The 14,397-nt window shown below is 44.6% G+C and overlaps 1 protein-coding gene across 1 annotated transcript in view; it reads right to left on the bottom strand.

Moving 5' to 3' along the window:
- The window catches only part of TP53I11 (tumor protein p53 inducible protein 11), a 93,010-nt gene extending 80,164 nt beyond the window's left edge, over nt 1–12,846 (bottom strand). Inside the window, exon 1 of the mRNA XM_054972121.1 lies at nt 12,672–12,846. The gene's annotated coding sequence lies outside the window, so the exon portion shown is untranslated. The remainder of the gene's footprint in view (nt 1–12,671) is intronic.
- Nucleotides 12,847–14,397: the final 1,551 nt, after the last annotated feature.

The raw sequence follows: 14,397 nt of genomic DNA, 5'->3' as shown, positions 1-14,397 counted from the left end.
AGGATCAACAGCAGGAAAGGGAGAAACAATAACAGAAAAAAAGAAAAAAACAGGAAAAAACCTCTCTAGTACACAGACTGAAGGGTCTTGTCCCTCCCCCTCCCCCCACTCACCATAGTTTTTTCTTAATTTAACAGTCTCAGTAACCAATAGGGTATAAGAGTAAGATCTGAGTACAGTAGCACCTTAGAGACCAACTAGATTTCACCCCGTACTTCCAGAGTTTCATTCTGGTTTCCCCCCTTTTCCTACTACATTAAGTGACAGCATAATAAGGCTGCCAACCTCCTTGGTGGGGCTACAGTTTTCCCAGAATTACAATTGATCTCTATCTTACAGAGATCAGCTCACATGCGGGAAATGGCAACTTCCTACTGAGTTCCTTCCTCTCCCAAAACTGGTCCCAAACCTCTAGGAATTTCATAAGCTGGAGCTGGCAACTTAGTGAAGATGCATCTGAATAAAACTCTGTTAGGTTTCAAGGACTACAAGACATCTATTTTTACATACAAGAAGAATTTGAAGAAAAGTTGGCCATATTTATATATTGTTTAGCAAGTGTGTAAGTGATGAAACTTACAGTACAGCTCTATTATCTGTGTATGAAAGCTCTCCTGAATAATTCAGTTTGGAAAGCTAGGAAAGTGGAAGCTTTCCTGACGTCTTCAGGCAGGCTGTTCCCTAAGGTGGGAGCCATCACAGAGAATCCACATGTGCAGATAGCTGTTGATTTTGCCCATTTGTAGGGTGGCACCTGAAGAAGGCCCTGTTCAGATACATGAAGCTGCCATGGTGGAGCACAGGGAAAGAAGTGCTTCCATGATATGAAGGGCCAAGGCCACAAAGGCAAAACCTTGAACTGAACACAGTAACTGATGGGAAGACAATGGAGTGCAAAAATGGGATAATACATAATAATGTATTACTCCATAATGGAGTAAAATGGGAGTAATATATAATACATAATAATAATAGAGCTGTGGCATCCTGCACCAACTGGAGTCTCTGAGTTCACTTTGCGGGGAGGCCTATGTGTAGAGCGCATTACAGTTGTCTAGTCTCGATGTTACCATGCCATCTAGATGGCCAGATCAGCCACGTCAAGGCCATCTTCTGGGCTGGACTGAGTTTGAGGAAAGCATTTTTTCAACTGCATTAACTTGCTTCTCCAGCAACAGCACAGGATCCAGGATAACCCCCACGTTCTTAACTGAGTCTGAAAGGATAAGCACAATGCCCTTCAAGATCTCGGCCTTCCCACCCAGCATCACTTTTGTCTTATTTGGATAGGTTCAATTTGCTCGCTTTCAGCCAACTAACTACAGCTGTCAGGCAGTGATTTAAAACCTCTACTCCATCACCAGGGGACATGGATAGCAAGATACAGAGCCGAGTATCGTCTGTATATTGCTGACATCCAATTCCATAGCTACGAATTATTTCTCCTAAAGGCTTTAATAAATGTTGAATAACATGGGGGATAAGACTGCACCCTGTGAAACCCTGCAAGAACTCTCACCTGGACATTAGCTGATTTCCAACGGCAACTTTTTGAGTCTGTGCCACGAGGAAGAATTTAAAACTAGTACCAGACACACACCCTGATACTCATTTCTGCTTCCAAACATCCCAACAGTTTGGTATGATCTACTATGGCAAAGGCTGCAGGCAGATCCAAGAGGAGCATCAATTAAACATGGCCTCTGTCTACATTCAGACGGAAGTCATCCATCAGAGCCATCTCCATCCCTGAAACTAGACTGAAAAGAACCAGATTTATACAAATAGAGTTATAATTGGTCTGTAAGTAGGCTAAAGTTGCCAACTACTTGGAGAAAAAAATGTCCTAAAACTTTAACAGAAACTTAATGGGATATTATTTACCTCCACACCATGAAAAACTTCAGCTATTTCCACACAAGAACAGTGCAATCTTAAGCACAGTTACAGTCTTCTAAGGTCATTTTCTTTAAAGGTGTAACTCTGTTTAGAATTGCACTGTAAGCCCCTATTAAGAGGGCACAATGTTTTTCTCCCAGTCTATTGCCTTTAAACCATAAAATAATATAAACTATCGGGGTGTTTTTTTCGGGGGGAAAGGGCTAGGATTACCTGCACCATGGAAGAGAGTGACATGCCAGCTAATTATTATTTGACTCATCACAAAGCATGTTTTGTGCCATTTCCCCACTCTAGATATAATTACCCCCGCCCCCCTCATGCTGCATTCCATTCTGTCAAAAGGGTTCCAAGTCTCTCAAAGGCAGATTTTGGAGGTAACTTTAGAGATCCACTCTGTAAACTCCTTCCCCTTACAGCTCATTACAACAGGCCCCAATGAAACCATCTATCTGCTCCACCACCATGAAAAGCCAAGAAAGAGGCCAAGGGTGGGGAGGAAATCACACTTCAGAGCAGTTGCACCAGAAGGCAAGTCAAGAACACAGTCTTGTTCTCTTGTGTCCTATAATAACTCCTCCTTCATACTCCTGGTAGTTCTGATGTTGACAGTGCACTGGTAGAGACTAGCATTTTAAACACTGTAACATATAAATCTGCTGAAAATGGCTAAAATACTGCCTTTTTGGTGCTGTCTGAGCTAGCACTTACCCCACATCTATAATGAATGATGCTGGAACCACAACAGTTCGACAGAGGCTTCAGGGCTAGTCCACATGCAGGAGCGGCGCCAGGGTTCCTAGTGCCTGCAGCTGCCCCTATGTGCACACACATAATGCATGTGCATGCCCCCCAGACTGCGTGATGAGGTCACTGCATGATGACATCATGCAGCAAGCCAGCCCCACTGGCCAGCGGGTGGCTGGGATGGCACGCAGAGGCTGCCCGCACTCCCAGTCGGGCACGGTGGGTGACTGGGGAGGTCCTGCACACCACCCCTGATGCCTGCCGCGCTCGGCCGGGGGTGTGTCTTGGTGGTGGCAGCGGCGGTGGCGCAGGGCTGACTGGCTGCAGCAGCTGCAGGCCAGGCATGCCAGCTCCGTGGCGCACGCCTCCACCCCTGGTACCCCCTTCAGCGCCCCCTTCGGCACCTCAGTGCCCGCGGCACCTGCCTCACCGTCTCAATGGTTGCGCCGGCCCTGTCCACATGGTCCTTGTATTGTAGAACAAGTGTGCTTGGAGCAGCTTTTCTATACATGTTGTTGAACAAATTTCATGTGAGGCTGTAGTCACAGAAATTGGGTGAAGCACTACTTTTTCAGATCTCAAGCCCACCTGCTTAAGCTTTCTAAAAGCAATATCTACAAGAGGGGAAAGTTCAGGTGCATCTCTTAGGCCTAGCACACATGCATGGAAAAGCAAGCAAGAAATGCTAAAGGTATCACTGATAGTGCAGCCAGCTATTGACCTTACACTAGTCGATGCAGTTCAGTTTGAACTGTTAAGCAAAATAATATATCACAGGGCATTTTCTCAGATCTGCATCTCCAGGGGATATTTGTGTGAGTGTGCTCTCTGAAACAAAGTCGCTAGCCCTTTTCAATGGGGAAGATACAAGGGAAAGCATGCATTAAGTTTTGGTCTGAATTTTCTGAGAAGACATGCGGGGAGGGTGCCAGACAACTCACTTAACTCCTTTCTTAGCACATTTATTTTCATCTGGTCTGGGCCCTTTCTTACTTATTTGTTTCTCTCCTCACACAGCAGAGTGAGATTTATACTATTTTGGGAGTTCCTCCTACATTTTCAAAGGGGAATTTGACTTAGGAATAGAAAAATGGAACTGTGGGCTGGGGGTATGCTTCAAGATCACTAATGATGGTGACCTATGTGGGAGGCACTGGCATTCAGACTCAGGTTTGGGAGCTCATTCTCTGAACAGCAGCTAGAAGCCTGAGGAAGACGACAACCTGATTGTTGGGAAGAGAGTCATATGAATAGCCTGTTTTTTCATACAAGCTACATGATTGGAGGGAGAGGACACAGATGAATAAAACCCTAAAGACCTGTTAATCTTGGGAACCCATGGAGCCAGGCAAGTCAATTTTTTTTCATATGCAGTCTAGGATGTGTCTGGATAGTGTAAGGGAGTCCAGAGGAAATCTTTGCCTGACCATGCTGGCTCTTGACAGGCCTAAACATACATTCACAATTATTATGGGGCACTAGCAGTATATGGAAGTACTACTATTGATACTAGCATGCAATGTGACATCACCAGACTTCACCTGTGGGCCAAACTACAAGTGACGAATGACACAGGTTGGACACTTGTCAGCTTCCCTCAAGTTTTGATGGGAAATGTAGCCAGCTTGGCAGAATGTTGGACAAGTGACAGTTGAAAAGTCCATTGGATAGCAGTTGGAGAACCAAACTGCAACACCAGGATGCCTACATTTCCCATCAAAACTTGAGAGAAGCTGACAAGTGTCCAACCTGTGTCATTTGTCACTTATAGTTTGGCCCTATGATATTGTCAGGCAGCATCCAATGTATTCAGGGAGGATGTGTGGTGATGGGCCCAGGCAACTTTACTCTCCATTACATGTTCACAACTAGGGCTCCCAGGGAGTCTTGGGGGGGGGGGCGGCATGGGGGAGTGCTATCAGGAACAGAATGACATCACTTTCTGGGAAAACCTGGAATTAACTGATGTCTTGCTATTGCTGGATCTTTTCCACCTCCTTCTTGCCACTGGAGAGTCAGCAGACAATGGCTCCTGGGAAGAGATCTCCTGCCCCCAGCAGGAATATGGCAACCGTACTTATGACACACACACACCCAAAAAACCCTTCTGACTATAGACTTGAGTGCAGTAACTGCATCTGGGTTAGTAGGTATGGTATGAATATTTTAAAACAAACATTAAACAAGCAATATAATTTTTAAGTATAGTTAACCAAAAGCACAAAGCCCCTGTTTGTTTTTAAATCATGTGACCAAACCCCTATTGTGGCTAAGCAGATTCTTTCTTGCTTAACTAAGCACAATGTGGTGGCAGTAAAGTGCTTCCCTCCCATCCCCCAAATCTACCTTTTCAAACAGTGTGGCACTGAAGAATTGGCATTATTCTGATAAGTAACAACTTGTTCTATGGTGTAAGCATTCTTTAAACAAATTAAGACTGTTTGGAACCTGAAAACTGCTATTGGAAGAAGGAAATTTTCTTCCTGTTAGCACTGGCAAGCAGCCTGGAGAAAAATGTCCATCCCTTTAATAGAGGCTTAATGGGATGTTATTAACTTCTATGCCATGAAATGTTTAAACTGCCGATTTCCACACATTAAGCCTCTGTTAAAGGGATGAAGGGAGCTTTGAACCTTAGAATCTCACACCATGGAAATCTAGTTGTTCTCTAAGGTGCTACTGGACCCAAATCCAGTCTTTGTCCAGGCTTGTTGGCAAACCTGCTTCTTGTCAGTTTATTAGAGCATACAGTCTGCAGCAGAGAATAGCTTCCAATTAACCTTAAAGTGAAAGCACTCGAGCAATGGAGGGGCACAGTGGTGGTGGTAAAAATTTCCCCCTCTGAAATGATAGAAGGTGATCAATTTTGTCAGCAAGATTCAAAGAACCACATTTAGATATACACATGGGATGGTGCCAGGGTTTCTGGTGCCCAAAGCTGTCCCTACGTGTGCACCCCGGATTGCGTGATGACATCACTGTGTGTGACGTCATCATGCAGCAAGCTGGCCTCATTGGCCGGCGAGGGCTGGTATGGCGCACGGAGGCTGCCCGCGCTCCCAGTCAGGTGCAGCGGATAGCTGGGGTGGTTCTGCACGCTGCCCTGGCTGCCTGCCATGCCTAGCCCGTGGCTACTGCGCCCAGCCGGGGGCGTGTGTTGGCGGCTAGTGCAGTGCGGGGTGGGAGGGCTGGCAGACTGCAGCAGCTGCAGGCCAGGCATGGCAGGCAGCCAGGGTGGTGCGCAAGCAGCTTCCCATCCCTCCTGCTCAGCCACCAGCACTGCCGCTGCCAGCTCCACAGCACACACCCCCGCCCCCAGCGCCCCCTCCAGCGCCCCAGCACTCGAGGCGGGGGCCAGACCTGCCTCAATGGGTGCGCCGGCCCTGGATGCACAAGGTCCATTTGCAAAATAAGCAGCAAAGACCTTTGACATGGGCCCATTTATTTGTTGATTACAGTATGAACAAGCAGTGATATTGCCAGAAATGTAGGCTGCCCTCTCTCCTAAATGGTATCCCTTCACAAATCTTCTGTGAATTGGACATAAGAGACACTAAGAAGCAGTTAAAAATCTCTAGAAATGCAGTTGCCTGTGCATTTTATGCTACTAATGACATTTTTGCCTAACGTTTACAATGGAAGGAAGATTATGCAGGAAACAGGAGCTTCAGACTGAACTGCAACTCTTGGGTGCAGGGCAGAGAGAATGAACAACAAGATCTATCAGACTGCCTTTTCCCCTTCTCCCAGCTGCACAGTTCCTCATTAGATTTGAAGAGGAGCTTATTAAATGAAGAATGTGGATGATGTTACAATAATGTATCACTACCTCTGAGGTTTGAAGAATCTTGTTAACTTACACATACTGATGCTATAATGTATCTTTGTTGCACAACACACCGAAAATAGATATAAGCTGCAAAATAACTGGGAAGTCAGAAGCATTTCTTTCAGTTATTAATATGTTTAAAGAGAACTGTAACGGACTTCACTTTTTAAAAGCTTAAAAGTGCAGTTCACACAGCTGGAGGACTGTGAAGGGTTAATTCTTAACAGAAACAGAGAGCCTTGAGGGACAGGCTATTACAAGTAATTTGATTGGGTAGCATGAGCTGAACAGAAAGAGACTTCTGAACTGGATGCTGGGGAGAAGGGAGTCTGATTTCAGCCCTTGCTGAGAGGAGTCCAGTACTGACAGTTTCAGGATTTCTGACCTGACTGAGAACAGTTTAACAGAGAAAGGAGAACTCGGAGAAAGTTGGCAAGGAAGTTGGAAAATAAGTGCAGACTCCCATTCTGACCAGAGAAAGAGGACAGATCTTCTAGTGAGAGGAGAATTTCCCTTCCCAATCAACATGGAGTTAGCTCTGAAGAGTAAAGAGATCCCTGGTCTGCTGTGTTTAGAAACTGTCTTTGGAGACCTTAAGAGTCAGTTAAAAACTCAAGATGAGTATTGGTGTATCAAGAGAAGAGGTTTGAGTACTGGAAAGAGGGTACCAGCCTCCTTGAAACCAAAAGAGTAAGAAAATACTCAAAGAATGCGTATTAGAGTGCTTGGGAAAACACTGTAACAAAAGCCTCTCTGCATAAAGATTTAAGCAACTATGAAGAGCTTAAGAAACTTTCATTAGTCTGAAACATCAGATCTTAAGTCTGTGCATGTACCGATTTTACATCAGAGTTATCTATATTGAATTACCTAAAAAATAAAATATTTTATTATTTTTGAATTTTAAAAAAGCCTCTACTGCCATTTAAGTCGTTTAAGTCAAAAAAGGAAGGGGGACGTCATAAGGACAAAAAGGATTTCTTTTATGAAACATACACTAAAAGACTGTATTTGCAACACTCGGCAGGATCTTTAGAGAGGAAGCTCACCCAAGTCAGTGATTTGGTTATCACAGACCAACTTCCTGTTGATTTTATGGTAGTGGCTCGAATCTAGCACCATGAAGACATGTTTTTCCTCTTAAAAGGCCAGAGGACAACCAATTGATTTTTTCCCTTACAGTGATAAATGGCATCCTTGACTTCTTTGGGCTCTATTATAATTCAAGAGAAGCCTCTTGCAGTGGTGCTGCAGTTCTGCATAAAGCTTATGCTTTGCATGCAGAAAGTTATGTTCAGTCACTGGCAACTCCTGTTGAAGGCTTTCAAGTGGCAGGAATAAGGCAACAGATATCTCTGTTTGAGACTGTGGCTAGCAGCTGCTACTTAGACTGGACACGAGATTACCTGTTGCGGATTATCTGATTCAGTAGAGGGCAGTTTCATGTGTTCTATATCTTAGCATGCCTTCAGAATGTTCTGGTGGAGGGAGGTGAGGGAGAGGATGTGTGTGTATATACCAGAGAGAAGGAAAAAGCAAATGCACGCTCTATAGTGGAATACATGCTTTGCATTCACAAGATCCCAAGTTCAGTCTCCAGCACTCTGCGCCCAGTGACACTGCACTGCATCTTCTGGCAAGCTATCAGCTCTTGGTGGTTTAAAATGTCATCAAGACAACTGCTGATCAGTCTCACAGAGGGAAAGTAGAAAACCACAACAGGTTGTTCTTGTGCTGCATGCCCCTTTTATATTAGATGCATGCTGAGATAATCATCTGGAGCAACACTCGTATCCAAAAAGCAGCTTTAATCCTTTTGCTTGGCGCTCAAGATCCAAGGTTGTCTAATTAACATGGATCCACACGCAGCAAGTTTTTTCTAGGAGCATGTTTGCAAAGTTTCACATGTATATTCTGGCAAGCTGCTTACATGTACTGAATCTGAATGATTTATTATGGTCAAAGACCAGTTCTAAAAAGCATACAATAATACAATTAATACATAAACAGTAAAATAAATTGTAATAAAATGATCAGGTAATACCCACTAGAAAAATGATGGGCACTAGTGGCTGCACACACATGCACAGCTCACATCAGTCACCCAGCAGTTTGCACAACCAGCATATCTGGGAGTAGGTTAAGAAATCAATTACCGGGGGGGGGGGGGCAATGCACTCTTCCAGTTTAGATGCTCTAACTTTCAAAACTGCCTCCTGCCTTCTTTTTCTTTTAGTGAGAGACTCCAGTGGAAACCAACTCCTTCCTTTGTAACTTCTTGAAAGTAAATTCAGTGCTCCGTACCTGTTACTTGCATATTAAGAAGCTACATTTTAAAGAAACAAACAAAAAGGAATAATTCTGAATAACAATTATTATGATATGTAGTACTGATGAAACCAGAAGAATGATGTTTCATCAAATGGTACATATCATTTCAAACTATAAGTGAGGGATCCCAATTTTGAATGCTCACTCATGCTGAGAACTGCTTGCATGTAAAAATTATCACATCTGGCAAAAAGACTCTAGCCCAGCGCTTGTTGGATTACATGTTACTTATAGGATTTTTTTTAAAAAAACAGTACCTCGCACACTTGTAATCTAAAGTGGTACAGTCCTTCCTATCTCTTCACTTCATATGTAGACCAAGCCTCAGTCTTCATCCCCCTCTACCATCACATCTGGCATTCAGGCTGCTGTTGTTTTCTGCTTCTCTCTGTACAAATTCTCTGTAACATGTCCTTTCAGATTTTTCCTCTACAGAACCCCCCTCCCCCAATCCTAGACAGCCTTCCATATTTCTTTGCCTCCTTTGTATACCTGTCTATACTCCTTCAGTATAACTACAGGTGCTGTGTGGTTCTGCCCTTTCTGTTGCACTTTCTTGCACTTCTTTTTTAATGACTATGATCGCTTATCCCATTTATATTGCACCCCAACCAAACCACACAATGGGCTGCTGCTGCTGGCAGGGGCAGGAAGATATACATTGTAATGACATGACCTAGGGTAAGTAATCATAGTCATTAGATGGAAGGGGGCGGGACTGTCGAGCCTCTGCAGCATTACCAATTTCCCCTCTCATTTGTTCTAAAGCTTTCATTCTCTTCTCTGCAGTTTCTCCCATTCAACCATCATCTTCTGCTGCCATGTGTCTGAGACCTTTCATCAGTTCCATAACACTAATGAAGGCAATTCTTGAGCCAATCAAATACTAGCAGGACACAATGTATACCATGCAAGCTCACACAAAATAAAACTGTTTTCCTCCTTGCTTATCTCTTTTATCCACTACTTGATATAATCTTTTACAGTGTAAGTTCTTTGTAACAGGCTCTTTATTTACCATGCAAGGCACCATATCAAATTAAAGCCAAGCCAAATAATAATCAGGACTACAGTCTGAGGATCCTGCAGTACTGCAAATGAAGAACAAATTCTGATTATTCACTGGACGAACTCCAAAGCCAACAGGTGCGTGAAAACCTTGTTTCTAGTCTAAAATAGCAGCATTGTGATAGGAAGTCTCACATATATCAGACATGTTAAATCTGATTGTGCCTGTTTTCATCCACATAAGTATGAGTCAAAGTATAGAAAATGGGTTGACCTGGTATCAATTGATCATGGAGTAGGGTGGGCCTGGTCCCAATCCTGTAAGTTTCAGCATTATCCACACTTCATCAAGCGACTTTGCACAACAGGGATAGTGTTCGGTCCAAGGACCACATGTTAGCAAGTTTGGTGTAATGGTTAAGAGAGGCGGGACTCTAATCTGGAGAGCTGGGTTTGATTCCCCACTCCTCCCCAGCCAATTGGGTGACCTTGGGTAAGTCACCACTTCTGGGAGCTCTCTCAGCCCCACCCACCTCACAGGGTGATTGTTGTAAGGATAATAATGACATACTTTGTAAACTGCTCTGAGTGGGTGTTAAGTTGTCCTGAAGGGCAGCAAATAAATCAAATGTTGTTGTTATTATTACTACTAATAATAAAACTGTTTTGTGCACAGTACTTGAAAGAGTTCACTACCACCTTTCTCACACTTGTTGTTGCTTGGTTATATTGGAACAGAAAGTTCCAACTTTTAGCTTTTCCAGGGCTGCTCAGTCATTTCCTTTTTCCTGTACTGTAACCTATAGCCATATACTTTCTTGTCACTTTCTCCCAAATTACTAAGAGCACTTTCCATCAACTCTAGTATTATTAATGCAAACAGAAGTGATTTTAAAATCAAATGTATGTCTAGCCAATGTAGGTTTGGCATTTGTATTACAGAGACAGAAAATACAAAAGGCAATGAACCTTCATTGTTTGTGAAGGTTCTTGGCATTTTGTAAGAATCTGCTTTACTTTTGCATTTTATATACTCATTTTAAAATATTCAAATTTTTTGTTCCAAAGGAGTGTGGGGCAGTGTACATGCTTAACTCCTAACCCCATTTTATCCTCACAGCAATCCTGTGAGATTGAGTAGGCTGAGAGTGAGTGATTGGACAAGAGGCTCCCATTGAGCTTCAAAGCAGAGTAGGTATTAGAAAGGGGATGTCCCAGATTCTAATTTAACACTCTAACAGAGCTATCCTAAGCAAAGTTACTTCAGTCTAAGCCCTTTAAAATCAATGGTCTTAGACCGGAGTAACTCTGCTTAGGATTGCACTGTAAGTGCTGCAGCATACCATCCCCCACTACCTTATTTAATATGTTTATCTAAGTGCTGAAAGCACTTCATGTACATGACCTCAGCAATCCTTGCCACATTCCCTTTAGGGTAGACCATTGCAATTGTCACCATTATAATGGGTAGCAGGACATGGAGTCAGAGAGACAGAGAAGGAGGTTTATTCAAGATTTGCAGCCCAGATCAGATCTTAACCACTTCCTGCTTCATCAATTCCTCATGGTTTTCTGACCAGCACTATAGTATGGAAGACGAAGAGTTAAAGGGCTGCTCCGCCCACTGGCTGAATTTAAAATGGGAGATCCCTTATCAGAGGCAAAGAAAGACACAGAAAATGCAACTGACAAAGGGTGGAGGCAATTATTAGAGGCAGGTGCTGTCAACAAAGGCCATGCCTGCCGCTCCTGCCTCTCTCCGCTCAGAGCCTTGGACCCAGCAGTAGGGCATCCTTTTCCTCACTCAGATTCAAGAAAGAAAGAAAAAGAAAAAAACTTTTGCATTATCACAAAGCTCCTCAGGAGAGAAGAGAAGAATCGAATACTCTTTTCCTAAGGGGGAGGGCGGGTAAATGAAGGCAACCGTTCAAGGAGCAAAGCTATTCCATTCAAATATGAGGGGCGGGGATTCCCCCTTCTTGCTGCGGCTCTTCCTCAGCCCTCCCGGCGCAGCATTCTGCTCCGCTCGCCATGGCACCAATGAGAGAGGAAACAGAAACAAAGGAATCCCCTCCCCCCTATTTCAAGCGGCTGTGCCCTTAGGGATGCCCCTATCTGCTGGGCAGATTTCCATTCAGTACACAGCACAATGTTAAATACAACACATATGCAATGACAAGTTCACACACACACGTGTCTACCATCCACTGGGGCCTCCCCAAGACAATTTGTGTTTCTGTATAGAGTCATCCCCGTTTCCCTGTGAAAAACCATAAACCCATCCCGCATTTTCTATGGAAGCATTTCTCCTTGTGAGCAATTTCTGCAGCATTTTACAACCCAGCCCACAGAGAGTCTTTAAACAGAGACACACTAAGAAATATTTGCAGGCAGCCGCAAGATCGCTCAGTGCTCCCCACCTCCTTTTTACCTATAAACAGGAAGTGGCTTTTCCTTACCAAATTACCCCCAGGGAAAGATTTGTGGTTCACTTCGTAACTCCAGAGCCAAGGGCAGTCCTGGAGAGTTGGAAACCGGGAAGGGGAATAGTGATAAATCTGGAAGACGCAATCCTAATCCTGTTGTTTACTAAGAAGTAAGCCCCGTTGATTCCAAACAGACTTCCTTTCAAGTGGCCAGAAGCTCGAAATACACCAGCGCTTTCTAAAGTCTGGATCTGTTGGGTTGCAAACCGGCATCCTCCTGATCCCTCATGACTCTGGGACCTGCTCAAGTCGTTTCTGCTACAGCTATCACATCCAAGGGGAAGACGACGAAGCCCTCTTGGGAGAGAGCGGCAGAGGCGCTAACCTGGAAAGTGGCAAGACAGCAAAGTAAAGCACCGAAACGAACTTACACTTTTAGAGCATGTTCCGCCTCGAAAAGAGACTGCGCGGCCCGGACTGCGCCGCCCAGACAAAGCGCGACACTCCACGCCACAAAGCAGCCGCGAAGCCCGTTCACATCTTGAGGGTCCGTCGAAATCGGCGAGTCAAGAAGATCAGCGCTTCGTCCAACACGCGTTTCCCACAAGAAAGCCTCCCGCCTTAGCTCCGCCTCCGTATTACCATATAAACTCAGTCGCGCGGCAATGCAAAGCAAGGATCGCGGCTTCCTCGCTGCTCGCCCACACGCGGCGCGGATTGGGGCGAGAGCGACATCTTCAGGATCCGAGGGGGCGAAGAGCGAAGCCCGCGCCGAAGACTATTTTGCCATACATTCGCCGCCACACAACGCGCGCGCTTCCCGCACTCGCCTTCTACAGGTGACTTCCACCCCAGCTGCGGGGTTAATAGTCGAATATTTGAAATTTAACCCAACACAGGAGTTATGTCCCTTGTAGTTACAGTTCATCTAATTAAATGTTTGGAAATATTTATGGAGATAAATGCACGAAAGGAGACTCAAACTGGAAACTTTAGCTTCTGAAAACATAGTTACCTGCTCCCAGCCCCCTACCCCCGGTTCATTTGCCATACAGCTGCAAGATATGGAGAAATGACCTCTCTATTAATCCTTCCTATTCATGGCATCTGCATGCCTAGGAAAACTTGAACTTCTGCCTATTGTGTACTTGTTAAAGGCACAAAACCCCAGTCTGGGGGTCTTGGTGGCACTGGCAAGCCCTCCTCATGTACGGACAGCCCATCCTGTCCCTAAGGTTCAGAAACATACAGAAGAATGTTTGATATCTTCTTCATCCTCATGGTTGCTGGGTCTTCACCCAGAAATGGCATCTGTAGTTTTAAGTGTTCCAAGATGCTGAGCTAGGATGCAGCTGCTCTTCTCTTCTGTCTCCTGCTGCCACAGAAAGCAGAGAGAGAAATTGTTGGAGGAAACACAGTAGTGGTGTCCTGCCTCAGCACCTTGAAGCATTTTAAAACTATAGACGGTATCTCTGGGTGAGGATGTGATAACATCTATTTGTGGAAGGGAATCCAGGGATTTAGCTACAGTGGAATGCAGTGAAGCTGAGAGAAACTGACTTGCCTTAAGGATGCTACAGCCAATCCGTGACTGAGTACAAATTCACTGTGCCTATTCAGCTCCAGGTCCCATATTACTCACTGGAGCACAGATCATAATATTAATGCACAAAGGCATCATTTTACTAATACACACTCCCACACACAGTCCCTGCACAAATTTGTTTAAACTGTAGTCTCGCTGTGGCAAATCCAGTAGGTCACAACCAAGAACCCAGATTAAAAACACTATTTAAGGCCTGTAATATATATATTACACAGGCTACTGCAACATTTTACAGCTGGTGTTATCCCCCTCTCCCTTATTGCGGGGGGATAAATGGTTATGGATCGTCTCAGAGCACTCACTAGGGCACTCACAGCTGGGGCTGCTGGTTCACAACAGATATGCTTACTAGCCACTGTGCTCTGCCAGTGGACTGAGGTCACAGCTCAGGAAGAACAGATTTGAACAGGGAGATCTCTGCTTGTTCCTCCGTCACCTAGCTGCTAAGCTAAAGCAGCTTTCAGGGAACTGGACTCTCTTGTTCATATAAATGTTCTGAAAACATTATTCCTTGATATTCCTCACTTGAGCAAAGATGGGGGTGGAAATGG

Source organism: Eublepharis macularius, chromosome 2 (assembly GCF_028583425.1).
Source record: "Eublepharis macularius isolate TG4126 chromosome 2, MPM_Emac_v1.0, whole genome shotgun sequence".
NCBI lineage: Eukaryota > Metazoa > Chordata > Lepidosauria > Squamata > Eublepharidae > Eublepharis > Eublepharis macularius.
The sequence above is the reverse complement of the archived record's forward strand: the minus strand, read 5'-3'. Positions and strand labels throughout refer to the sequence as shown.